This window comes from Epargyreus clarus, unplaced genomic scaffold (assembly GCF_041222505.1).
Source record: "Epargyreus clarus isolate Ecla_fem2 unplaced genomic scaffold, WU_Ecla_fem_2.2 ptg000035l, whole genome shotgun sequence".
Taxonomy (NCBI): domain Eukaryota; kingdom Metazoa; phylum Arthropoda; class Insecta; order Lepidoptera; family Hesperiidae; genus Epargyreus; species Epargyreus clarus.
In genome coordinates, this window is record NW_027332240.1 from 1,621,187 (window position 1) to 1,636,596 (window position 15,410).

General features: G+C 35.7%; 1 protein-coding gene across 1 annotated transcript in view; it reads right to left on the reverse strand.

Annotated features, from left to right (window-relative positions):
- LOC140756604 (coactosin-like protein) overlaps window positions 1-15,410 on the reverse strand; it is a 48,434-nt gene that overhangs the window by 16,510 nt on the left and 16,514 nt on the right. The window lies entirely within an intron of this gene.

Here is a 15,410-nt window from a genome sequence, read left to right on the forward strand (position 1 = left end):
CAACCATTCTACTAGCAACATGCACTTACTAATCAAATGATTCGTTGTGTAATCATTACAATGCACATTAATTTGTAATCAACATATAATTACAACGTTTGTATCATTACACGTACAAGTGATGCGACAAATTCTACAAATATAACCATTAATCACGGATTTCTTGAGAGAAATCTGCAATATAATCTTCCAAAAGTGAGGGAGGAATGGCATAAAAACTGACGGCTGCCGAGACCGCGTAGCGTGAAGAATCTGAATCACTTTCTTCAGTGAAAAGATAACGTCTATCCATTTGTAGTCAATGGTAGTTGATCAGAATTCATTCTGATAAAATGAAATAGAACGACAAATAAATCCGACACAACAAAGTTTTATCGAGACGACGTCATCAGGTATGACTTCCATAGTATTGGGGGTTGATTATGGATGTCTATGGGTGGTAGTGGAACTTTACTTTGAACTCTGTTCCTTGCGTCCTTCCTGCTCTTAACGCTATCCTGGATACACATCTTGAATTCGATTTTTTTACGGATAAGTGGACGAATTTATTGTCTGTGTGCTTAAGATACTGTGAGCGAGATGTTTGAATGTTCTGTTTAATTAATCTAATTGTTTTATACCGTATTAATTGAAGTAAAATAAATAAATAAATTTACTATGAGTGGACTGCAATCCCGTTATCTATTAATTTACCTAAAGCCGATCACAGATTTGTAGCTACTTCTGAGGACTAAGGTGCCTCATGTAAGTGGAACTCCCTTACCTCACCCTTCAATCCAGAGCACGGCAGTGTTAAGGCTGCTATAATGTTGTTAAGGCAGAAATTTGGTGTGACAGAGATGCCTTCAGAGACGAATCACGAAGAGTCACACAAGTTTCATAGATTTTATTAAAAACGGCTTTAGATAAGTAATATGAAACTGAACATTTTCAGGTAAATTCTATTTAGTTAATGATTGTAAAATATGCGAGTAAGTTTTTGGCACCAAAACTGTGGCAAGCCCAGTGACCCATTTATTGAAACTAGGAATAGATTTTCGATATTCGACACCCATCTTATTTTGTTGTTTCATTAGTTAAGAGTACGAAATGTTAGAATTGGTTGGTTGGTTAGAATTAAAAAATAAACTGGGTCTACCTACCTGTATAACTATTGCTAAGGACCCATCCAGGTATCCAAAAGTATAAAAATAAAATTCGAAGGTGGTAAACCCTGTGTAGGTCGACTGCGGCGACACCATCTCCACACCTATTGCTGAATGACAGCAGTGTTAAGCGCTGCTGTGTTTTGGTTTGAAGGGTGTGGTAAGGAAGACATACTTTTCCGAGGCGTTCCAGCTTAGTTCTCAGGGGTAGCGGCGCATTTGTGTCCGACCTCAAGTAGGAAACTAATCTTATCTGGGGTTGATTACACATAACCATGGTCGGCAGTAGTCACTTACCATCAGGTGGACTGCATGCTCGTCTGCTACTCATATTTCAAAATCGGTCAAGCCGTTTAAAAGGAACACATGAAGAAATGATTTCTACATTTAAATTTACGGGAAAATGTCCAAATATTGTTAGGTAAGTGTTGAATGTGTAACAGAATATTTCGTAAAAAATATTAAGTAGAACCTACTATTTACCAAGTAAATGTTATAAGAAAAAGTGCGAATAAGTACACTTTATACCTTGAGATCCTTTTTAAAAAACACTTAGGCAAGTAGGTTTCTTCACTGTACCCTTACCAGGAGTTTTTACGTTTCGACAAATATGACTGTTTTGGTATTTGTTTACGTATTGACCCAAACGATTTCCTAGTTCTGACACGATCCGCTAGGGGCGCTGATTGGAATTTGTATGGGCAAATACGTAAACAAATACCAAAACAGTCATATTCGTCGAAACGTAAAAACTCCTGGTAAGGGTAGTGTTTTCCTTCACCGTTAAAACAAGCGATAATATATTTTTTAAACGCACATAGCTTTGTGGCTTCTTTCTGGGATTTGAACCTCGGACGTCACGATTGAGAGGCCGAGTTTCTAACCACTACTCTACCAATATTTAAATGGTAACTACAAAATTACATTAATTAGTACAACATACCAACAAGATGACATACCATGTCACTGACCACACATCCGGTGCTAACGTCTGGACGTTTAGCTAAACAACGGATATTTATAAATATCTGCCACACACGCGTATTTTGACTTGTGACGTCATATGTGTGGACTTGTAGCCTGACAGTAGGTATAGTCCGCGCCAAACCGCTAGTCCGCTCTGAAGTTGTTACGAGCAGGTGTAGTCATACAATTTGCTATGGCGACGCGATTCTATATTCAGAGCGGACTAGCAGTTTTACGGGGACTATACTAAGTTAAGGAAAAATAAATACAATTTTGTGTTAAATATAGCTAATGTCACAGAAACATAAGCAATAAGTGTCCCGATTTGATGGTATTTGTTTTGAGTGTGGTAAAGGAGATATACTACAAGACGTTCCAACTTAGTCTTCAGGGGTCGCAGGTGACCATTCCATCGGCAACAGTAGATACTTGCTATCAGCTGGACTGCATGCGTAGGTTTCAAATCATACATATTCTTGTGATGCATATTTCTACAATATATTGTTTTAATATAAGTACTATCGGAACTGTTTATTTAAAAATGTAACAATGGTGAATAAAAATACTGAGAAGAGCTGCGAAAAAGAAACTTTCTGATTAATTAGGTACTTAATTACATTGGTGTCTGAGAAATCCAAAAAAATGGTCAGCAAATAAAAAATAAGGAGAAGCCGGTAAAGATGCCCATTCAAATGACTAACAAGGTGGTAGAACCCTTTGTGGTTCGACTCCGGCAGCACCACCGCCACACCTATTTCTGCCTCATAACAGCAGTGTTAAATGCTGCTGTGTTCCGTTTTGAAGGGTGTGGTAAGGGAGACGTATTTTTCCGAGGCGTTCCAGCTTAGTCCTCAGGGGTAGCGGCGCGTCTGTGGCCGACCTACGATAGAAATATCTATTCCTATCTGGAGTTGATTACAAATGTCCATGGGCGGCAGTAGCCACTTACCATCAGGGGGACTGCATGCTCGTCTGCTACTCCTATATTATAAAAAAAAAGAAATATAACAAATTGATCATTTAAGAAGAGAAAGATTACAAACACACTTACACCGGAATTTTATATAAAGATATTGAGCATGAAGCTATGGTGGGCGTTAAACATTACTCTATTACATACGAGTATGTCCGCTTAGTCATAGTAATTCGGGTTAATATAAACTTGTTTCCTGTTATTGTCAATGGCCACAAGATAGCTGCAACGCTTGCGTCATTTTACCAAAAAGGAATATGTTTTGGCTCCATAATGTTTATCTAAGCTATGGCATAGTAATAAATAAAATAATAATGGCCTGTTAAAAAGCCCGACTGCTTAAAAATTGTCTATGGTTACTCCCGAAATTTCAACGAATCATATGGATAATACAGATACATAAACGAAATCTCTGTAATTTCAAATTAACGGTACATTTTTTAAATCCTTACTGATATTATAAATCCGAAAGTAACTCTGTCTGTCTGTCTGTTTGTCTTTTCTTCACATCTAAACCACTGAACCGATTTTAATGAATTTTTGTACAAAGATAGTGTGAGACCCGAGAAAGAACGTAGGATGGTTTTTATGCCGGAAATCCCACGGGAACTAGGGATGGCGATCTAAGATTGATTAATCGGAGAATCGATCTTTTGGACCAAAAAGAATCGTTTATTTTAATCGATATTAGTAAGGATTTAATCGTAAACTATGCAATTGATCATGTGATGATCTTTAGCAAAGTTGTTGTCCATGAGCCCACGAAGGGTTCAGAGTTGGTACGACCAATTGTCACCAGATGGCGACACTGTCATTCCAATGAAGGTACGAATTTTCAGTTTTACGTATGTTAGTATGTCATATTATTTTATTTTAAACGCGGACGAAGCCGCGGTCAAAAACTAGTACATAATACTTAACAAAACCATAAAATCCGTTTTCTTATTAATTTTGTTTATCTGTGTATCCTATCCCGTTTTCGTTAAAACGGGCCAAATCTAAGCGCGGTTGTTCAACTTGCAACGTATGCGTCATATTTATTTTTAATCTGTCGAATGTTGACCTTGGCTGTATGGCGGCGGAAGCAGGGATTTAGACATCTGTGGCTGCATCTTTTCTTTATGGTTTTGCATAATTAAATTATTATAACTTTTCAGATTCAGAGCTTTACTTTGAATTTTTATGAGATTTTTTATAATACAGGAGTAGCATGCGAGGATGCAGTCCACCTGATGGTAGTATTGTTCATAGACTGCTTTTATTAGACAAAAACAGGTGTAGCAGTGGTGCCGCCGGAGTCGAACCACAGGGTTCTACCACCTTCAAACCTTACCATCAATTGCTCTGCACGTTCAATATTTATAAAAAAAACTAACTGACCCGGCAAACGTTGTGTTGCCATACAAATAAAAATATGTTAAGGGTGAACAACCCTTATCACTTAGGTATGAAAAATAGATAGTAGCCAATTCTCTGACCTACTGAATATGCATATAAAATTTGGGGAAAATCGGTAAAGCCGTTTCGGAGGAGTACGGTAACTAACATTGTGACACTAGAATTTTATATATCGTTACTTTAATTCGCAAATCAGCCAACTCCAGTTTTTGTCAAAATGTTTTTTTTTTATTTATTTTGATAGTAAATGGCGTTGAACGAAATCAAAATTATTAAAAAAAACATTTTGTCTAAAAGTGGAGTTGGCTGGTTTGCGAATTAAGGTATCAATATAAGATAATGTAATAACTAAATAATAACATTATAATTGTAACTAATAATGTACATTTCGTATCATTATGACTTTTTCTGAGAAAAAATTCTTATCACATAATAGTGCAAATAACCTTAGAAGCCGGCCAAATTAAAAACGCGCATAAGGTATAGCAAATAAAAGAGAAACTTGCATACACTTTATCTGATACGGTTTATTAAGAATGGTTGCGGTGTGTTATTTCTTTATCGATCGATTAAAAATAGCGGTTATTCAAGCATCATCGATGTATTTTAGTATTGGTGAATAAATGTATTTAATCAAATCAAATCATTTTTTTTTATTCAAAATAGGTTCTTTACAGAGCACTTTTTGAATGTCAATACAACTACCACCACTTCACAAGGTGTTTCGTTATGGAGAAGAAGCGGCGAAAGAAACTCCATAATGCTCAAGGCGGTGGATTGAGGAGGGTTCTACGGAGTTCTACCACGTCACACCAATTTCTACTTAACAGCAGTGTTTAGGGTGGTCGGTTACCGGTGCAATGATGCCGACTTCTTCGGCTTCTACCTAAATTTAAGTCGAAAAAACATAGAGTATTAAAGGAGATTAACATTTTTTCGGGTTATTTAGGGCGATTTTTTGTTTCAACTTTTGCAGCAGATTATAGAGTCTTAGCGACCTCTTCTTATCTGTTAAATTAAAGAGACAATTACCTAATTTTTATGGACTTTATTTGAGACCGAATTGAATTGAAGGTTTGAGTTTAGATAAAGGTTGTTACACACTTTCCGTGCCCCAGGGGATTGGGTTTTTAAGGGTCTAAATATAATTTCAGTCTTGAATTGGATACTTATCCTTTTTTTTTAGGGGGAAACCTTCAAAAGGTACCCGACGCCGTGGGAGCAACGACGGGTTATGTGGGACTTTTACAGCACTAAAACCCCCCCGGTGACCGTCCTCAGCGCTGCGTAGAGGACTCCGGGATCTCCAAAGAAACGCAACCGGAGTCCTCTTGGCACGTGGCCTCGTCTGGCTCCGCCCAGATGATTATGAAGCTCGCCACTCCGTGTGGAGCGTACGACGGTATGAGGTCACACATGCCATCGTTCTTCCCGGGGTCGCTAGCCAGGCGGTTAGAGCTCCCACTCTTGCCGCCCGCAACCTCGAAAGCCCCCTTTTAGTCGCCTCTTACGACAGGCAGAGGATACCGTAGCCCTATTCTGATCCCGGAACTACAGGGACAATTGGATACTTATCCTAGATCAATTTTGAACTAGACCCGCTCAGCATACCAAACAGTTACGGAGACCACTACGCAACAAAATATTGCGCATAACAATATTTTGCGTCCTAAATAAGTAGTTCATGATCGAATCACATATTATTATTGGTTCGTAATAGCATATCTACCATAATAATATGTTCCTTTCCTTATGGCCTTATTAATACAATGACACGAAACATTATTTGAATTTTAACTAAACCAATAATATTATTGTAATTAATTTTGTAACCATTTTATTCTAGGAAAAACCGTTCTAATTTGTCTCTTCTATAGGTATTTGTAAATGTATTTTATTGTTTCCGTTTCCAATGAATATAGTTTGTAGATTTAATCACAAAATTAAATTTAGTTGTGTATTAATTGTATTTTTGTCCTGTTATGCATAATATTCTGAAAACATATAGAATTATGTATATTTACTAGCTGACCCGGCAAACGTTGTGTTGCCATATAAATAAAAAAATGTTAAGGGTAAACAAAACTTATTACTTAGGGGTATGAAAAATAGATAGTAGCCGATTCTCAGACCTACTGAATATGCGTATAAAATCTGGTGAAAATCGGTAAAGCCGTTTCGGAGGAGTACGGTTACTAACGCTGTGACACGAGAATTTTATATATAAGATGATTCTGTGACAAAATCATAGCAAAGTAAACAATATTATGTATATTTCACTTCAAATAAAATTTCGTTAGAGATGATTTTAGAGGAAATAACACCCGAATAATATCTATTTAAGCTATAATTAACATAATGTTTACTAACTTCAGTTTATTTGCTTTATTTACTTAGTTTAAATTTAAAATTTTGTAACATAAGATTTGTTTCAATTGTTTTTAAGTCGTTAGACGAAAATACCTTGGATAAATTACCACCAACATCACATGAATAGCCATAGATTAGTAAAGATTACTCACTCCTAACAAGAAAATGTACCCAGTTTTGAAAATTGAAATAGTTGCGTAAAAAAGTTTTGCCACGTCTCCGTGCTAAAATGTCCATAAAATATTTGAAATAATTATTTATTTATTATGTAAATTACGCAGTATTAGTTATTTATTCGTAAATTTTCTCTAAAAATGTTTTTATTTGTCAAGAATTCAAAAAAGGAACTTACTAATAAGCCGTTTGTGGCTTCATTCAATTTCAAGGCGGCGAAGTATCTTTACTAATCTATGTAAATAGCTTATAAAATTTATAATAGCATTGCTATATTGGCTATTGTGAATATCAGATTAAATGCAACGTTTAAATAAGACATTATAAATATAGTATCAGAAGGAATTCTCCCCTAACTTTACAGCGACTACCCCTTAGGTTCCGTTCAGTCCGTAGATCCCGTTTAGGGTGACCAAGGTTCCTGCAAACGGGATGGGACGGTCCCAGAATATCCCGGTGTCCCGCTCTTAAATTCCGCGAAAGTTGCGTATGGGACTACTGATGGGGTAAATATCAATGTGGTATGTTATGTGGTATGTACTTAGTGTAAATAAAAATGAACACTAAATGATAGCTTAATTTGTTATTGTATTTACATTTGATTAAAAATTATAATATGTTCGGAAAATTGCTTCATCGAAACAAATGGGTTGTGTAATTATTATCAATTCAATATTTAGTAAGTTCCTACTTAAAGTCTAACATTTTCTACCACTCATGGTGATAGACGAATATAATTTATTTCTGCAAATTATTAATACTATCTATTCTATTGTTAAAGTGGTAGAACCCTTTGTGGTTCGTCACCGGCGGCAATACCGCCATACCTATGTCTGCCTAATAACAGCAGTGTTAGGTGCTGCTGTGTTCGGGTTTGAAGGGTGTGGTAATGGAGACAGACTTTTCGGAGGCGTTCCAGCTTAGTCCTCAGGGGTAGCGGCGCATCTGTGGCCGACCTCCGGTACGAATATCTAATCCTATCTGGAGTTGATTACAGATGTCCATGGGAGGCAGTAGCCACTTACCATCAGGTGGATTGTATGCTCGTCTACTACTCCTATATTATAAAAAAAGTACCTATTTAAAGTGTAAATTTTTCTACCACTCATACATGGTGATAGACAGAATATAATTTATTTCTGCAAATTTTTAATTCTATCTTTACAGTTTGTTCTTTCGAAATTCTCGTTTTCATTGTAGTTTTTCCTTAAATCAGTTGAACGAATGGCAAGCCTAGTCGCACCCTCATTAGATAAACCATATAAATATAGTAAATGGAATCTACATCGTTTTGTTCACGGTTCATCCTATAGCAAAAAGGGGTAGTTCCTTTTTATGAAGCTCTACTACGGGATAATCTTTTTGTATTAGTTCAAATGATCGCAATACTTATGAAATTTCTTTCAGCTACCCGGTAGAGATAACTTGCAATTTTGATTGTGTGTATGTGAGTCATTTACACCTACAAGATGACTAATTAGTATAGGTTTTATATCATAATATATATATTTCTTATGTGCGTGTGTATGTTACTGAACTCCTCCTAAACGACTGGACTGATTTTGATGAAATTTGTTGTGTGTTGTTCAAGGGGACTTGAGAATGGTTTAGATTCACAATTTAGTCCGTGGGAAAAGGCTTTTTTAATATTTTTTTAATTCGTAAGTAGTTGTTGATTTTGGAATGTTTCACATTGGATTCGACTGACTTCGCTACCATCGCAGGTTCGAATATTCTATCTATTTTTCAAAACCGTAAGTGATAAGGGTTGTTCACCCTTAACATTTTTTTATTTATTTTTTTATTTATATGGCAACACAACGTTTGCCAGGTCAGCTAGTTCTATATATAAAATTCTCATGTCACAATTTTATTTAGCGTACTCTTCCAAAACGGCTTTACCGATTTTCACCAAATTGTATGCGCATATTCAGTAGGTCTGAGAATCGGTTACTATTTATTTTTCATACCCCTAAGTGATAAAGGTTGTTCATCCTTCACATTTTTTTTATTTATATGGCAACACAACGTTTGCCGGGTCAGCTAGTATTCTATAGTATCTTATCGACCGTCATAAATAGTCGATCTAACCAATTTTGGCCACTAAGTATTGAGATTTGACATTTGCTTCATACTAGAAATTATCAAATATCAATCTTTGGGAGCCAAATTCGGATAGATCAAATATTAATAACGGGTGTACATGTATTTCTTTAAGAGCAATAGGGGGCAGAGTTCAGTGAATTTTGAACATATTATTAAAATGATAGAATTAAATGTCATTGCTCCTAGTTCTATAGTCATTTGTTACGATAAATGTGTCATGTTTTATTTCTTAACGATCAGACATAAATATACATGTAAATTACCGAAGTGATAATTTTATAATGTGAACATTGATGTATGCATTATTAATTTATGTTTATTTATTCGTCAATAGATAAAATGGCTCTCTATTTCTGTGTCTGTATCATAATATTTTTGTTATTATACTTAATTGACGTTTCGCGTGGTAAAGCGGTCACCATGACTTGACACGCAGTGGGTTCCAGGTTCGATCCCCGGCCAGACAGATGATGATGATGAATTTAGATTGTTATCAGTGTGGGTGCTTGTGTTGTCTTTGTGTGTGTGTAAGTTTTGAATTTTTTTTATATATTATTGTTAAATTGTGGTTCGACTCCGACGGCACCACCGCCACACCTATTTCTACCTAATAACAGCAGTGTTAGGCGCTGCTGTGTTCCGGTTTGAAGGGTGTGGTAAGGGAGACAGACTTTTCCGAGGCGTTCCAGCTTAGTCCTCAGGGGTAGCGGCGCATCTGTGGCCGACCTCAATGTAGGAATATCTAATCCTATCTGAGGTTGATTACAGATGTCCATGGGCGGCAGTAGCCACTTACCATCAGGTGGACTGCACGCTCGTCTTCTACTCCTATATTATAAAAAAAAATGTTTATAATAAGTATTAGTTGGATAGTCAAAATAATAAAACTAGACTGATTTTCTTACTCTTTGTTATGTAATTGTAGACTTGTAAGTGTTAGGCCTACTACTATTTCAAGATTAATCACGTAAATTCATAGTAAGCACTTACACACAATAACATAATACTTAGCAGTAATTATAGATATAATATAAGATATGTTTACCTTGACGAAATAAAATTGAGGCATCGCAGTTACAAAAAGTAGTTGATTTCGAGATTTAAAAAAATAAAACTATTATCTAGCACCGTACATGATGACTTCGCAGAGCTATAAGTATAGAGGGTTAATTTTTCAAATAGGCCTTCAAGGCCAACTCCGAAACTATAAGGGTTAGCGAAAATGCTAAAAGGAGTTACGAGGCCGATTTTGATAAAAACTAAAACTGCATCATTAGTTTTTTTAAATATATTTTTCCGTAGCCAGGAATCGAACGAGTTCATTTTGAAAAAAATACACCTCTATATTATATAAATGTATACATGACATACTTGCAAAAACTGTAATAAAATACAAACTAAAAAGAGCACCATTAACATATTATTATAACTGTCCCATTACTAGTATTGGATCGATGGATGAAAGCAGTTCTGCGTTCAAACACTTGATGTGAAGCATAGATAAGTATAGATATCTCACCGCCTTGTAATTGAAGGAAGCCACTAAATAGCTTAAATGGCTGTCATGGTGTAATTTACGCAGAACAATGCTGACATGAGCAGTTAAGTGACGCAAAAACATGAAATCGAAGAAAAAGTCCTCAGAAATATAGTTTCATTCGTAAATGCTGTAAAACTACATTTTTTTTATATTTTCAAACACGAAAATAGATGACAGTGACAATTTCAATTATTAAAACTGGTTGTATTTTGTTGTTAGGAGTGAATAATCTTTACTAATCTATGATGTAAAGCTATTCTGTGTTTTATATGGGCGACCATCGTTGTCCTAAGTAGTAACGTATTTGTGATCTGCAACACATTCTATATGGATTTGATTACAGTACCCTTACCATGAGTTTTACGTTTTGACAAATATGACTGTTTTGGTATTAGTTTACAAATTTGCCCATATAATTTCCAATCAGCGCCCCTAGCGGATGGTATCAGAACTATAGTGTCAGTAACGTAATTAAATGTCTAAATTGACAAAAGGCGCTTTATGTTTTGTGTCTCTTTTTTGCGAACATGTGAGGTAGACAAAAAGTTCATCGTCACTTGAGCACTTGCTGATTGTTACGTTTACTCAGTTCACTGAAGCAAACGGAACAGAATAATGGATTGAGTAAACGTAACGTAAAATTGTGGGATGCTTTGAAAACTCATGGTAAGGGTACTGATATTCATTGACGGCGGTACCATTTCCCATCAGCTAGACTGCAAGCTCGTTGGCTCCTTCAATCTTATAAAAAAAGTTTACCGCATAATGATACCTTTTTGGTTCATCGATATAAATAAGCTGCGTAAACTCGTCAGGTGTAAACAAGAAGCTGTTTACATAAAATCCTTGATTACCCATCCCTTGCGGTCACTTCCTCGCTATTGACTTACAAACCACAATACACTACTTTATATACGTACCCGTTTATTATAACAGGTGTATAGTCTGTGGTTTATCAGAATGATTATCTCTGGCAGGTTCAGAGATTAGATATGTGATTGTCTTTGGAGGGTCAAGAGTTTAAGATCGCCCATAGACAAAAAATAGCGAATGTAGGCGTGCTACATCTGCCAAATAGAATTTGTGATGTCACGAATATGAATATTAAGCTATTGCATAGCTTTTATCGCGGGCTTTGAGCGCGGCGACCGAATCGAGAAATTCCGTAACGAAAATAAGTAACACCTTTCAACAACTCGGTTGCCTGGAGACTTGATATCCAACTATCAAGTCTCCAGGCAACCGAGTTGTTGACTGTCAATAGAAAAATATGGATATAATTGAATAAAGTATTATTTTACATTCCTTATTATTTTATTTGATATTGGCGACGAGATGTCGAATGAACTAAAAAACAATAAGGAAATACGAGCCACATTACGTGGGTTAATGAAACGAACCGAAAATTACATTTCGGGAATAGAAAAAATTGACATTGAAGAAATAAATATACGACTGAATTCTTTACAAGAAAATTTGAACTAATTCTACGCGATTCAAGAAAAAATTGAATGGCTTACAGAAGAAGAAAATTTAGAAGAGGAAATAAAATACAGGTACGAATTTGAAGAAATATATACAAAGCTAAAATTTAAATTTTTGAATGTACAAAAAGAAAATAATCGGCTAATACCTGAATGTTCTTTTATATCAGCAAGAGCGGAAGTTTATTTGATAAACTGTTAACTGTCAAGGCACGCTTGAGACGTACACCTAATACAAAAGAGTTATCACCTTATCAGTTAATGTTCGGCAGAGAGGTAAGAACCTATATGCATGCCTTATTTAAGAAATCCGCCCCACTATCCAGATTACATTACAATGCACCGCCAACGCAGGAGTTCGGACAAGGTCATAAGGTACAAGTCCGCAGTTACACCAACCCAAGAGTTAAATGGGAGTTCGGAGTCGTCATCCGAAGATTAGGTAGACTCCATTATGAAGTCAGAACTGAAAATGGCATACTGGTGCGCCGTCACCTTGACCAAATGCTGCCGGCGCCCCTGGTGGTGTAAGTGAAAATAGCGCTGGAGGACTGTTGGATATCAAGTCTCCAGGCAACCGAGTTGTTGACTGTCAATAGAAAAATATGGATATAATTGAATAAAGTATTATTTTACATTCCTTATTATTTTATTTGATAACCTTAATTCTTCAACTTGAACACAGATGGCAGTAATACACATTTTTTTATAATCCGTGCAGAAATCTTAAAATTGCGTGATGTATATTTTATATTCCCATTATAAAATTCAAAATTATATTACCATATTATCAAAATAATATGTTTTATCAACATAAGCTATGTTGAATTCTGGATTGATAAAATAACGTAAAAGAGTGTTTGTTATTTTTAAACGTACAATTACAACTGACAGACTTGACAGCACAAAATCAAAACGCCATTATGATTTATGGTACAAATAATTTGTGTACAAAGTGTTTTAAATATGAATAAACAAAGTGCATTTATTAATGAAAAATGCGATGTACCTGTAACATTCGGCCAAATGTCACAGGCACATCGCATTGATCCATTTATATTGGTGGTTGTTCGTATACTTACGTCACTTATTAAATACTTTTCTATTTTATACAGAATGTTCAGTCTTGCTTGGAGTTATGAAATGTCAGCTGATATTTGCAATGTCTTATATAATGGAGATATGATAAAATAGTGGATAAAGATGTATTAATGTAAATGTTGATGATTATGGAAGAATATATTGTATTTCTGGAATTCCTTCTGAGCGTTTTCATAGCATAAAAAATGCTATGCAATAGCTTTACCGCGGCAGTCTCCGAGTGCCACTCGTATTTTTTATTATAGTTATAGTTAGTACTTAAAATGTAGAGTTAAATATACAGTTTGTAGCTGTTGAAAACGGGACAATTTAATGTCTCGCTCACTGTCGTAAAACAGGAAAGTCCCGTTAAAAACTAACGTATGGTATCCTTAGTGTAACTCGACGCCATATACCCATTAAACTTAAAAGTAATGAGAGCGATGGTCTTGTTCCGACGATTTCTCACTATCTATATTTATAGAAAGTAATGACTGTTAGAACGCTTCTTGTTTACGACAAGCTTTTTGTGAAGTTGCAATGTAATTTATGGGTCATGTCTGGTGACTATATTTTTAACTATTTACTCTTGAGCGATTGAAGTGTAATTGGAATAATAGATTGAGTCGTGAGTGGGCTGGAGCCTAGAGCAACAGATTTTGGGCAAAATTATCTTGAACGACCTTTTTTTGTCAACTTCCAGAGACCATTTTATTTTGATGAGTCTTTTTGCCGACTATAGGGCGGCAATAAATAGTTATTTGTATGGACCAGCGATCTGTCTGGATAGCGCTAAATTAGAGGAATTAAACAGGTCCGCAAGAGCGGTTAAATTTTAATAGCCTACTGTGGGAAAAGATAATAATTAATGAAATGAAATAATTGGTATTATTAAGCTGACCCGTTGGTAGACCTAGGTTTGCTGGCCAATACATTTTTTTTATAATATAAGAGCAGCAGACGAGCATGCAGTCCACCTGATGGTAAGTGGCTACTGCCGCCCATGGACATCTGTAATCAACCCCAGATAGGATTAGATATTCCTACCTGAGGTCAGCCACAGATGCGCCGCTACCCCTGAGGACTAAGCTGGAACGCCTCGGAAAAGTATGTCCCCCTTACCACACCCTTCAAACCGGAACACAGCAGCGCCTAACACTGCTGTTATTAGGCAGAAATAGGTGTGGCGGTGGTGCCGCCGGAGTCGAACCAACCACCACAACCACAACAAAGGGTTCTACCACCTTCAACATCTTCATATGTGAGAACTATCTACTACTACGACTGCATGAGTATAATAAAACTCGTTTAAAAATACCAATATTACTTATTCCCAAAATATGAACAAAGCGGTGACTCGAAATTTTGGAATATAAGGTCGACTTTCAAGGTTGAACGCGTCCGTGGGCGACGTGATTTGCAGTTATCACACTTTCACGTGAATGTGAACTTTAGCGCGCTAATAAAGAGCTTGTTTTAAGTAAAAGGCAAACAATGTGAAGTAGATTGCACTTTCTATCGTGATATTTATTTCTTTTTAGAACAGTCTGTAAGAAATTTTAATCTGTGACAGTTATTTGTTTTTTTTTTTAATTTAATTAATTGCAATATATTTTAGAAATTCTGATTAAAATTTCGAGTTAATAAAATATTAAAAATGGTCATTTTAATGTTCCTAATTAAATTTTATAGTCTTTGGAATACTTTTCCATCAGTTGCTTGTGTACTACTAAAATTAAAAAAAATAATGAGTGCGCCCGCATAGTCAGGAACAATACGAAAAAAACAAAGAACATTAAATTTAAGAGCCTCTTAATTTTTTTAAAAGGAAATAATTTAGACGGAACTTGATACAATTGGCCTAATTATACAATGCTTTGTATATTTTTATTGTAATAGCTAAATTAAAAGATTGAACAGTTATGCTTATAAGTTTTTTTGAGATGTAGGAACTTATCGACATGGAAGTTATTCTCTGAAAGAAATTCAATATAAAGAACATAATTAACAAAAATTACTGTGGGTATAGTTCGCATAAAACTGCTAGTCCGCTCTGAATATAGAAATGAATCGCGTCGCTATAGCAAATTGTATGACTACACCTGCTCGCAACAACTTCAGAGCGTACTAGCAGTTTGGCGCGGACTATACTTTATTACGAAAATTCTTATTTA